General features: G+C 37.7%; 1 protein-coding gene across 5 annotated transcripts in view; it reads left to right on the top strand.

The window, feature by feature from the left end:
* Ntng1 (netrin G1) overlaps positions 1-14,406 on the top strand; it is a 328,456-nt gene that overhangs the window by 184,847 nt on the left and 129,203 nt on the right. The window lies entirely within an intron of this gene.

Here is a 14,406-nt window from a genome sequence, read left to right as displayed (position 1 = left end):
TCTTGAATGGAAATAACTGTGTCCAAAAAAGATATGCCCAGGGTTGGCGACATTAGTCAATTTTTATTTCTTTATTTTCTGAGGGCCACCAACACACAAGGAGGTTCTAAAGCCCTCTGAGACCTTTTGGCTCAGCAATGATATACAAACCCACACTGGCTATCAGTCTTCAGGAGTCTTTGGAATTCAAACAAAAGAAAACATAAGTATCTACCTGAAGCTGGATATTCCCTGGTAAGGTGAGGCTAAAGCCAACATAGTGAGGCTGCTTGCTCTGTTAGAGGGGGAGGGAGAAATAAGGTTCTGTCTTGCATTTCCCAATGCAAGCAAGAATCACCCTGCAATGATCCCTTACACCGTCAGAACAAAAAGCACCTGAGAATTAAAATGCAATTCTTCAAGAGTGGTAAGCTTCCTCTTTTAGAGGTCCTAAACCCTTTGTATTAAAAAATATTCCACATGTAAAATATGGGTTGGGGACTCTTCACTTGGTAAGCCAAGGGCAGATGGACAAGAGTTGTAACATCAGTGGTTATGATAACGGATACCTTGTTTTAATAGTATACCAAACTATAATTGATTATAAAGAATTTTGAAGATGTATGAGTGAAAATTCCGGTAATGAGAACAAAAACTACCAACATGAGAGACTTTTATTCATCAACGCATGGTGAGAGTAGAAGCATGAGATAGTGGGCAGGAAAAAAAAGAAAATATCAAGAAAGAGATAAACATTTTTGAATCTGAGAATATATGAGGATAAGTGTATAAACTGTATAATGGTAAATTTGGCATATTGATCTTGATAAGCATAAATTTAGACGATAAATCAGGATTCATTCAATAGGCTGGCTTTCAGATTCCTTTGAGTCTGCCCAGTCCTCAGAAATTGGAGGTGCTGGAACTCTGGCCCTTCAGAGAGTTGAGTAAAAAGGTGTTTGCAGCTATGAAGATAGTGGTCATAGTGAGAGTAAGAAAGGCGGAAAAGCTTTTCGGCTTACAGTGGCATCTAAGGTTTCAGGATGTTCACAATGGAAAGACAGCATGAAGTTGTGGCTATATCCTCTGCTTCCTCTTGTGTTCCTCATGATCAGTAAAGAATCTTTAGCTACAGACCTTATTGTCAACTTCTAACCGAGGTCTTAGTGACAGATGCTGACAACATCTTGACAGCAAATTAGTATTTTTGAGGGATTTGTGCCCTAGTATATGGATAGCCACACTGATCTTGGGAGCCCTAGTGTTTTAAGAAGTGTTTACAGATTAGCAGGAGTTTATGAATGAGCACTAGGAAATTGTCTTATCAGACTTGAGCATGTGTTGTACCAAAATGCCCCATTATGTTAAGGAACATCTTAGTAAAAGACTGTAAGTTTAAAATGTCATCTTATCCAATCTCAAGTGCATGTACTATATGAAAATATTTGAAATTTTTAACAACAGCATACCAACATCAAATGACAAATATTCAATATGGCTGAAAGAATAAAACTCTAAATGAATAGCCTGAGATTTGTGTGGTTTGATAACACTGAATTCAGGTAGGTCAGTTTCTGTCAGTTTCAGTACTTCTTAACCTGAACTTGAGTTTCTATATACCACTGCACTGTGATCTGGCTCTGTCAGAAAGACAATCTTTTGGTGGGTTTCAGTTATGAAATATCTGCTGCTGGAGATTATTTTTGCTATGGGAAATTCATTTCTCTTTTTTCTGATTCTTTGAAAGAAAGTGTAAACCACATTTTTGAGCTAAGGAAAGCTTTATGCATGCTCCATTGGAGTTAGACAGGCCCTCTCTTAAAGATGGCCTGCCAAGAACATCTAATCCCTATGGACTTCTCACCTTCCTGCTAAGCCTCACCTTGGCAATGACCTCCGGCTGCTTGTCACTGGCTCCGAGGAGTTAGCAGGACCCAGATTCCATCAAACCTCTGAGTCTCACCTCCACTGTCATTCCCATTCACCAGTCAGCTGCAAGCTAGTGAGAAGCAGCTGGGCAAAAGCAAAAGGGCCAGTGGAGGTGAGGTAAGCCCATACGGTGCTGCTCCGTCACCTCCACTCTGTCCAAATTCTTCGGGGCAAACCGATGCTGGCATGTACTGCACTAGGCACCAGATGGCTGGAGTATTTTTAGTCCTGGGGGAGGGACTAAAGAAGCGGGGCCTGATGGCTCCGGCATGTCTCTGGCTTTCAAGTTATGTAAGGAATATTTGTTCACGATGGAGCCACTAAACGGAAAGACGAGCAAACGTGGAGCATTAGGCCTCTCAGCCTAGAAACTGATAATTTTACCGTTGAAGATTTCAGGATTCATGTCCTTTGTTGTCTTTCCTTTAAACAACAGGTCATCTATAGAAAGATTGCCTATTAGTTGATGATATTTTTTATTGTGAAGTTCTAAATTTTCCAAAACGTAAGAAAGCACATAGTTTCCTGTAGCTTGTCTTTCCATCCCCTGGTCACACAAACCTTGAATCTTTATATATGTGTCTTTTTCCAGGAATAATAATGCCATTTTTCTGTTGTCACTTCCAATACCATCCAAGCAAAATGTGGGAATTTATATAAGTCATTATATAAATTTTGTATGAAGATCATCTATAAATATGTGCAATACCGCCAACAGAAAATATATTTTTCTATCTTGAACTATGAAATGGAAATAGTTGAAGATAATGTAAATATACATATGTAGATTTTATAATAACTATTTTATTTAACCTAAAAGCAATGTTTTGACTGTCATTAGGTTAACGAATCATTTAGGCTGTTGGTTCTCAATCTGTGGGTTGCAATCCCCACAAGGTTTTAAATATCAGATATCCTGGATACCAGATATTTACATTATGATTCATAACAGCAGCAAAATTACAGATATGAAGTAGCAGCAAAATAATTTTGTGGCTGGGAATCACCACATCATGAGGAACTATAGTAAAGGATCGCAGCATTAGGAAGGTTGAGAACCACTACCTTAGGCTTTTTTAACATGGGGTATATCCAGGATCTATTGAACTGGTAACAAAATCTATAATATTATCATAAAATGCATTTCTCTTTTGCTACATGTTTATTTTGCTTTCATTTACCGCTTGAGTATTTATCAAGATAATGGAGGAAAAAAGAGGAAGCAATGCTATTGGCCATCTCAGTAACTCCATGGCACTTACATTGTTCAACAAACCTAATAATCTTCCTGGGCTAATTCTGACTTATGGCTGTCCTGCTTCAGTAAATCAGGGTGATTTTCTCCGGTGAATAATAGAGAAGTGCAGTGTGCCAGTACCTTAATTAAAGAGCCACTCTCTTAGTCTTGATCTCATTTTAATTTACAGGGTAATACTACAATAATATCACTAATGGAAGGTACATTAAAGGGCATCAAGTAGCATTAACTGTATTAAATTATGGTACTTGTGTTAATTAACTGGTGAAGCAAGATGGTTCTAATGGCCAAAAGTTCGTCTAGTGCATAAATAAAACGTACCCAGATGAAAGGTGAGAGAAGAAATGAAAAGTACATGTTTGTTCTGAACATTTTTTTTTCATACAGACAGGGGTTAAGTCCAAAAGTCATTAAATATATAATGTCCAAAAGGTTTCTTAGTTACACCGTGGGAGGTTTAGATTTTCAAGTACCATGTTTCCTTCTAAGCTTTCTTTCCACAATTAAATTAATTAAAGCCTGAATACTTGTCAGATGCAGCGCTTTTATCAGAATAGAAACTAAACATTCCTTGTTGTGTCTTTGAGGTAAGACTGAGGAAGTAGTGTGATTTATTATAATAGGTTTTTAAGTCTGAAAGATAAATGAGCATTTGGTAATAAGCCCATTTGTTTCCGAGATGTATTATCAGCAATGTATCAAACTATGGCTTTAGACATTGGATAATAGAATTTCTCCTCTAACGAAGGTAGAATTGAAAGAAATATTCAAATCTGATCAACATCTCAATTGATTGTCTTTTACAATACATTCTTAAAGGTAATTCATACCTTTTCAATGGTGTTTATTCATTTCTTATCCCATGCAGTGCCTACTCGGCTTCCTTTATAGGTTGGCTGTCAAAATAACAAATAGCCTACAGTTTAACTTATCCATAGCTTAGCTTTCCAAAATTTTCACTGAGGCAAATGCAAAGATGTTAGATAGAAAATTCCAGAAATAACTAATTAATAAGTTTTAAGTGGATTTTGTTACAGAATATGGTTATAATTCTATTTACTATGGGTTATAATTGTTAGACGCTTGCTGTGACATATTTTTAATTTAAACTTTATAGTTATGTAAACATAAGATACAAACATAGTATGTATGCGACTCCGGTGCTCTCTTCCATTTTAGACACCCCTTGGGAGTTTTGAACTATAGCCATGCCCCAATTACAGAAATCAACTGAAATTTATTTATTTGTTTATTTACTTATTTGTCTTTCCTCATTCCATTGCTTTCCCCTAAGGAAAGAGTCTGAGGACACTAGCACAGAAGCTGTATTTCAGCATCCTTTCTTGAGCATTCTTAACTGTCCAATCCAGTCTCCTTTTACAGAACGCAAGGCCACACCGGCCAGTGACAAAGCTACTTCCCCAGGGTGTTAGAGAGAGAAAGGCTCCCTACATTCTCTCTCTCAGGAGTAACTTTACATCCATATAACCTGACTGCTTGAATGTCACCACCTTGGGTTTTGTTTTTTGTAACTGGGACAAGGTCAAGAAGTTGGTACCCAAATAAGTAATCTTGAGTAAGCAAGAACATTTGCCCATGGAGCGCAGCAGTTAAGAGCACTGGGTGCTTCTCCTGAGAACCTGGGGTTTGATTCCCAGCACCTACAAGACAACTCACAACCATCTACGATTCTACTTCCAGGAGATCCCCGTCCTCTCTTCTGACCACTATGGGCACCAAGCGCATATATGGTGCACAGACATTCATGCAGCCAAACACCCATTTATGAAGAATGCCCGTGAAACTTTTAAAGTACATAGACAACTTTGAATTTCAAAAGCATTTGGAAAACATAGTATCATGCTAAACTGATTTGTGTGGGTTCTCTGTCATCCTTAGCCACAACTAAAATAAATTTGCCAAAGTCTTGAGGTTTCACTTTTCATGTAGGAAACGTGTGTGCTTTTGGCTTCTCATCCTGTTAGTCCTAATTATTGAAGTTAGGCTTTGCGGCCACTTAGCAGATTCTGCTTTTACAGCGTATTCACGTTTCTCTGTCATCACAGAGCAGATTCTGGCTTTAGCAGTGAACATTCAGCAATGGCCCAAGGCATAGTCCCTACTTCCAAAAAGCTCATGACCTGAAAGGGCATAGACAAGGGCTGAGTGCTCTGATTATTTGCTTTTTTATGTTTTTCTTTATTACAACAAGTTTGAAATTGGGTAGCTTTAAAAGAAAACAGGCTTACTTATATTTCAGTTAGGGAAGTTCATAGAGCTGCATATGGTGACCTCCTTCTTATGGGCATAGTCCCAAGACAGCCTAGGACAATGCATAGCATGAAACATGGGGCGTGCTTCTGGTCTTGCTAGTTTGCAAAGGCACCAGTATTCAATTGAGGGCGTTCTCTCTGATCCCTTGCCTAAATCCTAACCACTTCCAAAGCCTCATCTCTAAAAGCCATCATTAAGTTATTTCTAGCCTCTTAATACTCCATAGTGGGATAAATTTTAGTACACGAAGTCCCAGGAGATACATTCAAGCCATACCTCATCCATACCACTGTATGAATTCTTATGTGATAAAAGAACTACTAACTTAATGATATAAGACTAGTTAAATGTTTGATAAGATCTGACGTTTATATGGTATCTTGAAACGTGTGGTGTAGTGTGCCAGGGAGCCAAGGCAAAATGGAATTCTAGGCAAACAAATTACACACAAAACAGCACAGCTTGTTAAGGAATTCCAAAGGAGAAATGAAGTGTAGAATCCTGAGAGATTACTTCCCCCCATCTTCTCCCAGTGGACCGTCATCCTCTTTAAGAAGCGCTAAAGGATTCCTACAAAACCGTCTTTTGCAGTTGCTCATGTTATAATCCATCTAAATTTATAAATTTTCACATGTGCGTTGAAAGCAGAGGAGAAACATTTTAAGACAGTAGTAGAAAATATTCCATTGTGTGAACACTGAAAGCGTTAACATTTCTTAACTTAGGAACAATTATGACTCCCAGACCTGGTGTTCAAGTTGAGAGTCAAGAAAAGCTCTTCAAATCCTAGGAAGTCAGCACAGGGTGATGGGTTGAGATTCTCTTGTAGAGGCAACAGGGCGTGAGAACCAATTAAAATCTGAGCAAGGACTGAGGGAAAGATTTTTTAGTCAGCTGAAGGGATAGCAGGGTTGGTGGATCATGTCTTTAACATGGGGGATAAATGATGAAGCAGGGTTTTAGGCAATTGGTGCATAAGCTAGGTATTTGTGTTGTAGCATTCCCTGTGTAACAGCAGGAATCCAAGTGCAAATTCCAGTTCAGACTCCTAAATGGGCACTCTACAGTTTCATAGAGGTTTGAACCATTAAAATTCTCACACTATATGGAGTTGGTAAAACTTGGGCAAAGTCTCTCTCTCTCTCTCTCTCTCTCTCTCTCTCTCTCTCTCTCTCTCTCTCTCTCACACACACACACACACACACACATATATTTAATATATAAAATTCTCACACTATATGGAGTTGGTAAAACTTGGGCAAAGGATCACACACACACACACACAAAATATATATATATACTTAAAAGGGTCATTTAAAAGCCATTCTTGGAAGGTACTCTCCCAAGGAAATTGAGATATAATTTGAGAAAATCAAGCTAAAGGCAAATGGGCTGGTCCTCATCAATATGTAAGCAACCCCTTTAGCATTTGTATAACCTTCAGGTTCTAGGATTCTTGTTGATTGTTTTACTTCCATTGATCCTCACAAGAGGCTCACAAGACAGATGGATTTAAATCGTTTTACAGGTGAAAAGACTGAGGACCAGAGATGTTTCAGGACTTCTTTTATCTGACATCACTCACATCATCAAGTGTCAAGCCAACCTCCTGACTTTGTGATGGCCTGTAGCCCAAGCTTTTGCAGCCACGGTAGCCTGAATGCAGCTTGATAGACAAAGGAGACTCAGAAAATCCTGCAAAGGATCTCGCTGTAAACAGCAAAGCAAACTCTTACATCTTACATCCCTGCCATTCATGATGTGTCCATGAGTCACAGGCTCCGTGAGGTTTTCTGCTTGCTCTTCCAGCACACCGTTTGTCTGTTCTCCACTTATTTGCTCTCTAATTGCTTAATTTTACTTTTATCAACTTTTGTGACTGCGTTAAATTACTTTACCATATGAGATATAAGGACTTTACAGCCAAAGTCAAATTATGGTGATACTGTGCTATTTCCTAAGAGTAAGAAATGAATTGAATTTTCTGAATATTTCCTCCAACATTTCTCTGAAAATTTAAATACCTGGCAGTGCATTTCATTAGAATAAGTCATCAAAACTACAACAGTAACTGATACTACTGGATAAACTGGGAAACAGTGAGTCATGCTAGCCTTTTTAAGGGAACTCCGTCTTTACACGAGGACCTCTGGTTTTCTTTTTGACATAGTATATCAGTACCCATGCTGTCTTCTAGAAAATCACTGACTAAATGCATGTCCTATTTTGTAACATAAAAATTCATACATTTATAATAAGTGATCCTATCACACAAGTCTTTTTTTCAAACTAAATGAATTTTTAACCACTCCTTTATCTAACATTTCCTTTGATCCTATTTTAAAAGGAGAATAAAGTCCAATAACTAAAATTATTCCAAGTAAAGATTTGATGACCACAAAATAACAATAAAAACCAGTGCCGAACGTGGCTATGACTTAGGCAGTGGGAACACTGGGGATAAAGTTGGTTATGCACAATCAATTCAGGAGACACCTGTGGCCATTCTGATTTCAAACATATTATTTTTTAAATCTTTGAAAAATTTTAATTGTAAAGAGAATCTGTACGTAAGTGTCTCATTTTTCTTTAAGTTTTCTGGCCTTAAAAGTGGAAAATGTATCTAGCAATGCCTTCTTTTAAACTATAAACCTTGTTAGCCTACAGGAACACAACCCGTGTTCAAACGTGTCTCTTTGTTAATTCTCAAGTGTTTATGTTTTCTGTTTTGTTTGTTTTAAGGCTAGCAGGTTATTAAAGATGTCTTTCTTTAGAAGAAACATAAAGATATTTGAAGAAAATACCACATAATGAAGAAGTAAAAGAATTTCTCACCTCACTTGACTTAGTGTTTGCATACAAAGATGCAGCCCCATGGGCAGTGCTAAACAATGGACTGGGATGGGCTTAGAACTCCCATCTAATATGCGGAGCCATGTTCTGTATCCTAATTCCTAATTTACTGGTTGTCATTTTCCCCAAAAGTCTTGGAGGGAGAGTTAGAAGCATTTCCAGATGCATTCAGAAACATTGGTCACGATCTAATATTTACTATTAGAATTTTGTAGCTCTATAGGCAATGCCTCAGTGAAAAAGGCCTTTCCCGTTAGCCTTCCAATGCAATAATAGAAATTTATTGTTGCAATTTGATTGATATATTGCAATATATCAATATATCAACTAGAAGATGAAGCATAGGTCTATATATGTCAAGTCAGCAAGTCACTTTTAGGATGAAGTGAGTTGAAAGGAGCTACTCCAGTGCGTGCAAATTTGTGGTGGCTGTTTTCTGTCTTTATTTTATAGATAGGGAAACTTCATCCAAACAAAGTTTAACAGTAAGTGGCAAATGGGGGTGGGGGTAGTGTGATTTAGAAATTATTTTTTGTTGGTTATGAATTTGTTTCTTACTTTGAAAAATAGTTGTTATATAAAGAGACAAGTTTAAAATATATGATATAACAACCTCAAAAAAATATATTGATCCAAAGATCCTGACCCAAAGCCTTAAAATTGAGACAGGTACACTAATAGCCCTTTATCCTACCATGGTTGTAATAGGGTAATAGACATTGTGCTGGAAGTACAATGAGATTAAATTATAGAAATTATCAAGTTTTCAAAATGATTTTTATCTTAAGGAAGCATTGGTTATGAGTCAAGAGGAATAGAAGTATGTCCTGTACTCATAACTCCTGGAGAAGTCAGAGTTGGAAAAAAAAAAAGCAGCACTGTCCCCCTTCTATAAAATGAGAATGTTTTCCTATATTCCTCAGAATTAATCCACAAATAACCTAATTCTCAATAAATTTGAAAAATCCTCACACTTATTTCCCTCAATGAAAATCACAATATTGAGTATATTACCACAGTAAACACTACCATTTTGTTTAAACCTAAGCCTTCAAAACAAACATAGCTGATCTATCTATCTATCTATCTATCTATCTATCTTTCTTTCTTTCTTTCTATCTATCTATCTATCTATCTATCATCTATGACACTAGCTATGTATGTATGTATGTATGTATCCATCATCTGTCTATCTGTGTATGTGTTTGTGCATGTCCTTGTGTATGTGAACACATATGTATGTACTAATACACCTCAAGAACTAGTATTCACAGAAATCATGTTGGGTAGCAAAGTTCCTTCAAAAACTACATCATTGGACTTTTATTGTGATAAAAGAAAATAAATGAAAACATCTATAGACTATTGGTGCATTGTGTGTATGCATGTGTGTGTGTGTGCATGTGCACTTACCTATGTGCTTAAATAGTGCTAAGAACAAATTGATTTTTTTTCAGAGCAAACCAATTGTAGCTATCATCCTCGCTACACTACTGCACTAGGTGAAAGGCTACCTGTAATATGAACTTTAATCAACCTTTTTGCATTTTATTTTTACCTTGCAAAAGTACCAGATACCTTTATAAACTATTAAGAAATTATGTACCAGTGCCAGGTGGTGGTGGTGCATGCCTTTAATCCCAGCACTCGGGAGGCAGATGCAGGCAGATCTCTGTGAGTTCGAGGCTAGCCTGGTCTACAAGAGCTAGTTCCAGGACAGGAACCAAAAAGCTACGGAGAAACCCTGTCTCGAAAAATCCAAAAAAAGAAAAAGAAAAAAAAAAAAGAAAAGAAATTATGTACCAAACAGGAATAGATAAGAAGGATTATTGTTTGTTTTTGTTTTGCTCAGCATAGATGTAAAATATGAACTACCAAGTGATCCAATCTGGTGCATTCTGAGATAAATAGAGATGCTAAAGGATTTTGATTTCTCTGCCTGTGAGCTCCTCACACTCTATAGCAGGTAGTTAAAAATGTGCATTGAAAGGAAATTGAGATTAATTAGCAATTAATACAGATTGTCATTTGCTCTGGGTGGTATTTTTAAACTCACAGGCTTATTTTAGTTAAACACAAAAATTTGAGCCCAGGAAAGCAAAGCTAAGGGGTATCACCTTGTCTAGCAAACATGTTACTCTTCTATGTGCTTTTACTCATCTGAGGCTACCAGAATACCGGAGAAGCAATGCTGTTACAACATATTGGTGCCATCCATGTGTAATTATAGATCCTTCAGGGTTGCTGGGAACAGGGAACAGATGGGGGGAGGGTGGGCCAAGAAAGGACGGGAGGGGGAGTCTAAGAGGTCAGAGATTTGGCAGGTTAGGGAGAGACAGCATGATGAACTCCTGTACTGGATTTATATAGGCGGTGTGTGTGCCAAATGGGGAGTCATAACACCACAAAAAATCAGTTATTTTAGAACTGAAAGAAATCACAGAAATAATTTCATCTAACTCCCTTTTCAGACTGAAGCAGAATGTAGTTAAGTGAATTGGCCTAGAATAATATTGTTGTGTAACTAGAATCTAGACCCAAATGGACTTGTGATCTACTAGTTGAGCTATGCCTAGAACTATTAGATATGTCTCTACACGTACTAGAAACTTGGTAGATGAGTATTAAAGGCCTGAGTGAAATTTTAGAACATTCTTCTGCATAACACATAAATAAATAATCATTTGGCATATTGATACTCTGCCCTTGGCATTCTGTGGTCACCATTGCATATTTCACACATAAGGAGACGTGAATAGGAGAAAAACACTTTTTGTAATGCTGTTTGTTTCACTCAACTCCACAAGATATATAAAGCTTCAGATTTCAATCCACTGTCCAAATATAAGGAATATAAATTAATTACCTTGAGTTTCAATGTAAATGTCACACACATGAACTCAAATGCATTCAAATGCACCTATATACATGCATGCACAATATACATACATACAAAAGAGAATAACTTGGTTTTGGATTAAGAAGCAAAAAAGTAACCCAATACATTGAGTTTACCTAAAATGATACTATAAACTATGTGAGGACACAGAAATTGGAGGATTACAAAGCAGTAACGTGCCCTTTAGCTGGGACTCAGATTCTGTGGCATCTCATCCCAGAACTGCAATATGGAAATAGCATCTTCCCCATGTCCTTTTGATAAGTTTTCTTTAACTGTAAATGTAAAATAAAACAGATACAAGCACTTGCATAGTCTGAGCTTGTTAGTGTGTGGCAATGTGCCATTTCCTACAGAGAAAGATGAATGGCCACAGTTCCTGTCTTCAAGATGCTACCATCTGCATGGACTGATAGATACTTCAACAGGAAAGTTATAAAACAACATGGCCTGGTCCATGATGGGGTTTCTGTGGCAGCGGTGAACAGGATGATGGGTACCAGCCCATACCTCTGGGAAGAGAGACTCTGGCCAAAAGACAAGATGTTCTGATGTTCTCAATGCAGTCAAGGCTATCACCATAAACTACCGTGATAGCGAGGTGAAGTTCTATGAACTTATCATGATGAGTGAATAAAAAGAATTAGTATTATATACTGATTTAAAAATACCTTTGTCCTGTTTTAGTGCCAGTTAAATACACAAACTTAAACACATCTTTCTTCCCATTTCCCTAATATAAACATATCCAAAAACGTAGTTCACTGTATGGTTGTCTCAAATATAGGGACGTATTGATTAAAGTGTGGATTGGCAAGCCCACATGCTGTCTAATCACACTGAATGACAGGCTTACTTTTCAATAGAAAGTTAATCCTGTTTTCATTACACATAAATGTTCTTTATGGAAAACAAATGTTCTGAAGAAGCAGAAGTGTCTCTCTCAGGACCACATGTTGTGTCTTTGTTTAGAATCAATGAGGTTCAAATAAGACTTTTCCTACAAACAACAGCAGAGGCCAAGATTCCTATATTGTTTTACTTCCAAAGTAAGATGCCAAAGGACTTACATGCCACAGGAGAGTTTTTGACACAAGCTACATAAGAAAATGTCACACAGTGTCCGATATTTGTTGACCAGCTCTGGTTCTAATGAAAAGACTGCAGTGGGTGACCTTTTGCTAGCTTGACCCTCTACTCACTGCTAGATAGAGTGTAGAAAATCACAGAACTTAGGTTTTGTCTTAATATCTTAAGACTAAGATATTAAGTTGTAAGATGGACAAAGACTTCCAAAATTGTTAATATAAGTGAAATGGAAATATATAAATATGTACTTTATTTATGAATGCAGCCAGAATGTACTATCATCACTTTGAAAGAAGCTGTGGTTTGTGTTTAATATTATTGCTTCCACTTGTCTCACAACACGTTATCTTTATCTCAACCTGATGATTTATTTCACTGCTATCTCCATTTTTCTTTCATGATGGGCTCAGCTTAAAACTGTGCTAATCTATAACAACCCATATTCTATTGACTCTTCATTAATACCTTTGTTTGTACCTTCAGGTTAATCACTCCTGACTTTGTAGGTTACTCAATCTGTGAGAATTCCTGCGAAATTAAAATTTGCAGGTACAAAGAGAACCCAGCGGTCATTTTTGTACCCTGGCTCCTGGAGTCCTCCTGGGTAGATGCAGTTAAGTCTTATCCCATTTCTTCTGGGTCACAAGCATGCATTTTCCCTCACCAATGATGGATGGGTTTCTTTGACATTTTGCATGGATGGCTCTTGAGAATGAAAATCATACTTATAAAAGATTCATTGGTTCATTCTACAGTCCTTACATTGTCACCTTGACTCACAGTGACAGTATCATGATATGCACTGACCCTGATGGTCCTTTCAAAGGAAGGGGAAATGTCTCAGGGTCCCTCTAAGAGATAAGAAGAGTATGGGACTGCCTTTTCCCAGGATGCAATAGCCAAGGCAATTTTTAGTTCTCTTTATCCCTTGGCTTTAGCGAAGATTCTTGTAAAAGGCAGCCAAAGCCAATGTCTGCGTGAGATTCAGAGGTTCCTCACTAGCTTGAGAAGCACATCCAGGAGAGAGGGAAACCCATGAAGTCTGAGAGAACTGCAGCAGCGTTGGAGCAGATGACAAGGCATAATTATGTGAGCTCATTAAAGTGTACAATTGATGAGATTAAAAAGGAATAATGCTGTTGATAAATGTGACATTCAAAACCCAATTAAAATAAGTCATTCTTTTAAATCACTTTTTCGCTAGCAGTCTTATTTCATATCCATTTCCTGTAGAGGAGAGCCCATTTTACAGGTGCAGTAAAGTGCTTATAGACAAGTATTTGGGAAGGCTTGGTGCTAACTCACGAGCATTCTGGCCATTGAAAACTAAATGTGTCTGACCTATCGGTGTCTGGGAAATGCTAACACGCCAGTGCTCGCTTCCTGGATGAATAAAGGAACAGGGTTGACTGAAGCATTAATAGAACCATAATTGCAGATGCATTACCATAATCATAAGAGGAATGTCACAGTTCAGATTTAACTACTTTGCACAAATAAAATGCTAAACTATAAAAACTGTAAAACATAGTTAGAGAAGGGCTCTGCACGTTGAGATATGTGTCTTTACACTCAACTAATTAGTTGCTACTGAATGTTTTTGCTTTGCTCGGTGGCATGTGGTACATAAATCATTGCAATATGTTAAATGCAAATGGCTGTTAATAGAGGAACCATCTGCTCTGTGCCGGAGAGTTTGTTCAAAGGAATGTGGCGAGCCTACTTTGGATAATGTTGAAGAACTCAAATATCAAATTTCTAAAATGAGCTGCCTCTGTTAACCCCAACATTACTAATACTCTCCTGGCCTTTCAAGTTCTACAAATGCATCCCCAAACAACTCCTCACAGCCTGTGCTGCAGAGAGCAACCCCACAGGCTACTTCCAAAGGCAGATGCCTCACCAGTGTATCCTCACACGGCACAGACACTTGCAATGTCTTAAAACTGTGCTCGGAAATTTAGAACAACCAATAAATAATCGAGCTGTCGTCTCCAAAGCATCTCCGCTACCATGAATAACACAGGCTCTCCATCCCTGTCCCGCCTGGAAGCTACTCATTTAAAGCTGTAGATCACCAGCTTGCTGCGGGCTGATGATGAATTACTATAGGTATCATCAGTGT

The sequence above is a fragment of the Chionomys nivalis genome, chromosome 18, assembly GCF_950005125.1.
Source record: "Chionomys nivalis chromosome 18, mChiNiv1.1, whole genome shotgun sequence".
In the NCBI taxonomy this organism is placed as follows: Eukaryota; Metazoa; Chordata; class Mammalia; order Rodentia; family Cricetidae; genus Chionomys; species Chionomys nivalis.
Note: the sequence above shows the minus strand (reverse complement) of the source record. Positions and strands in the feature narration are given on the sequence as shown.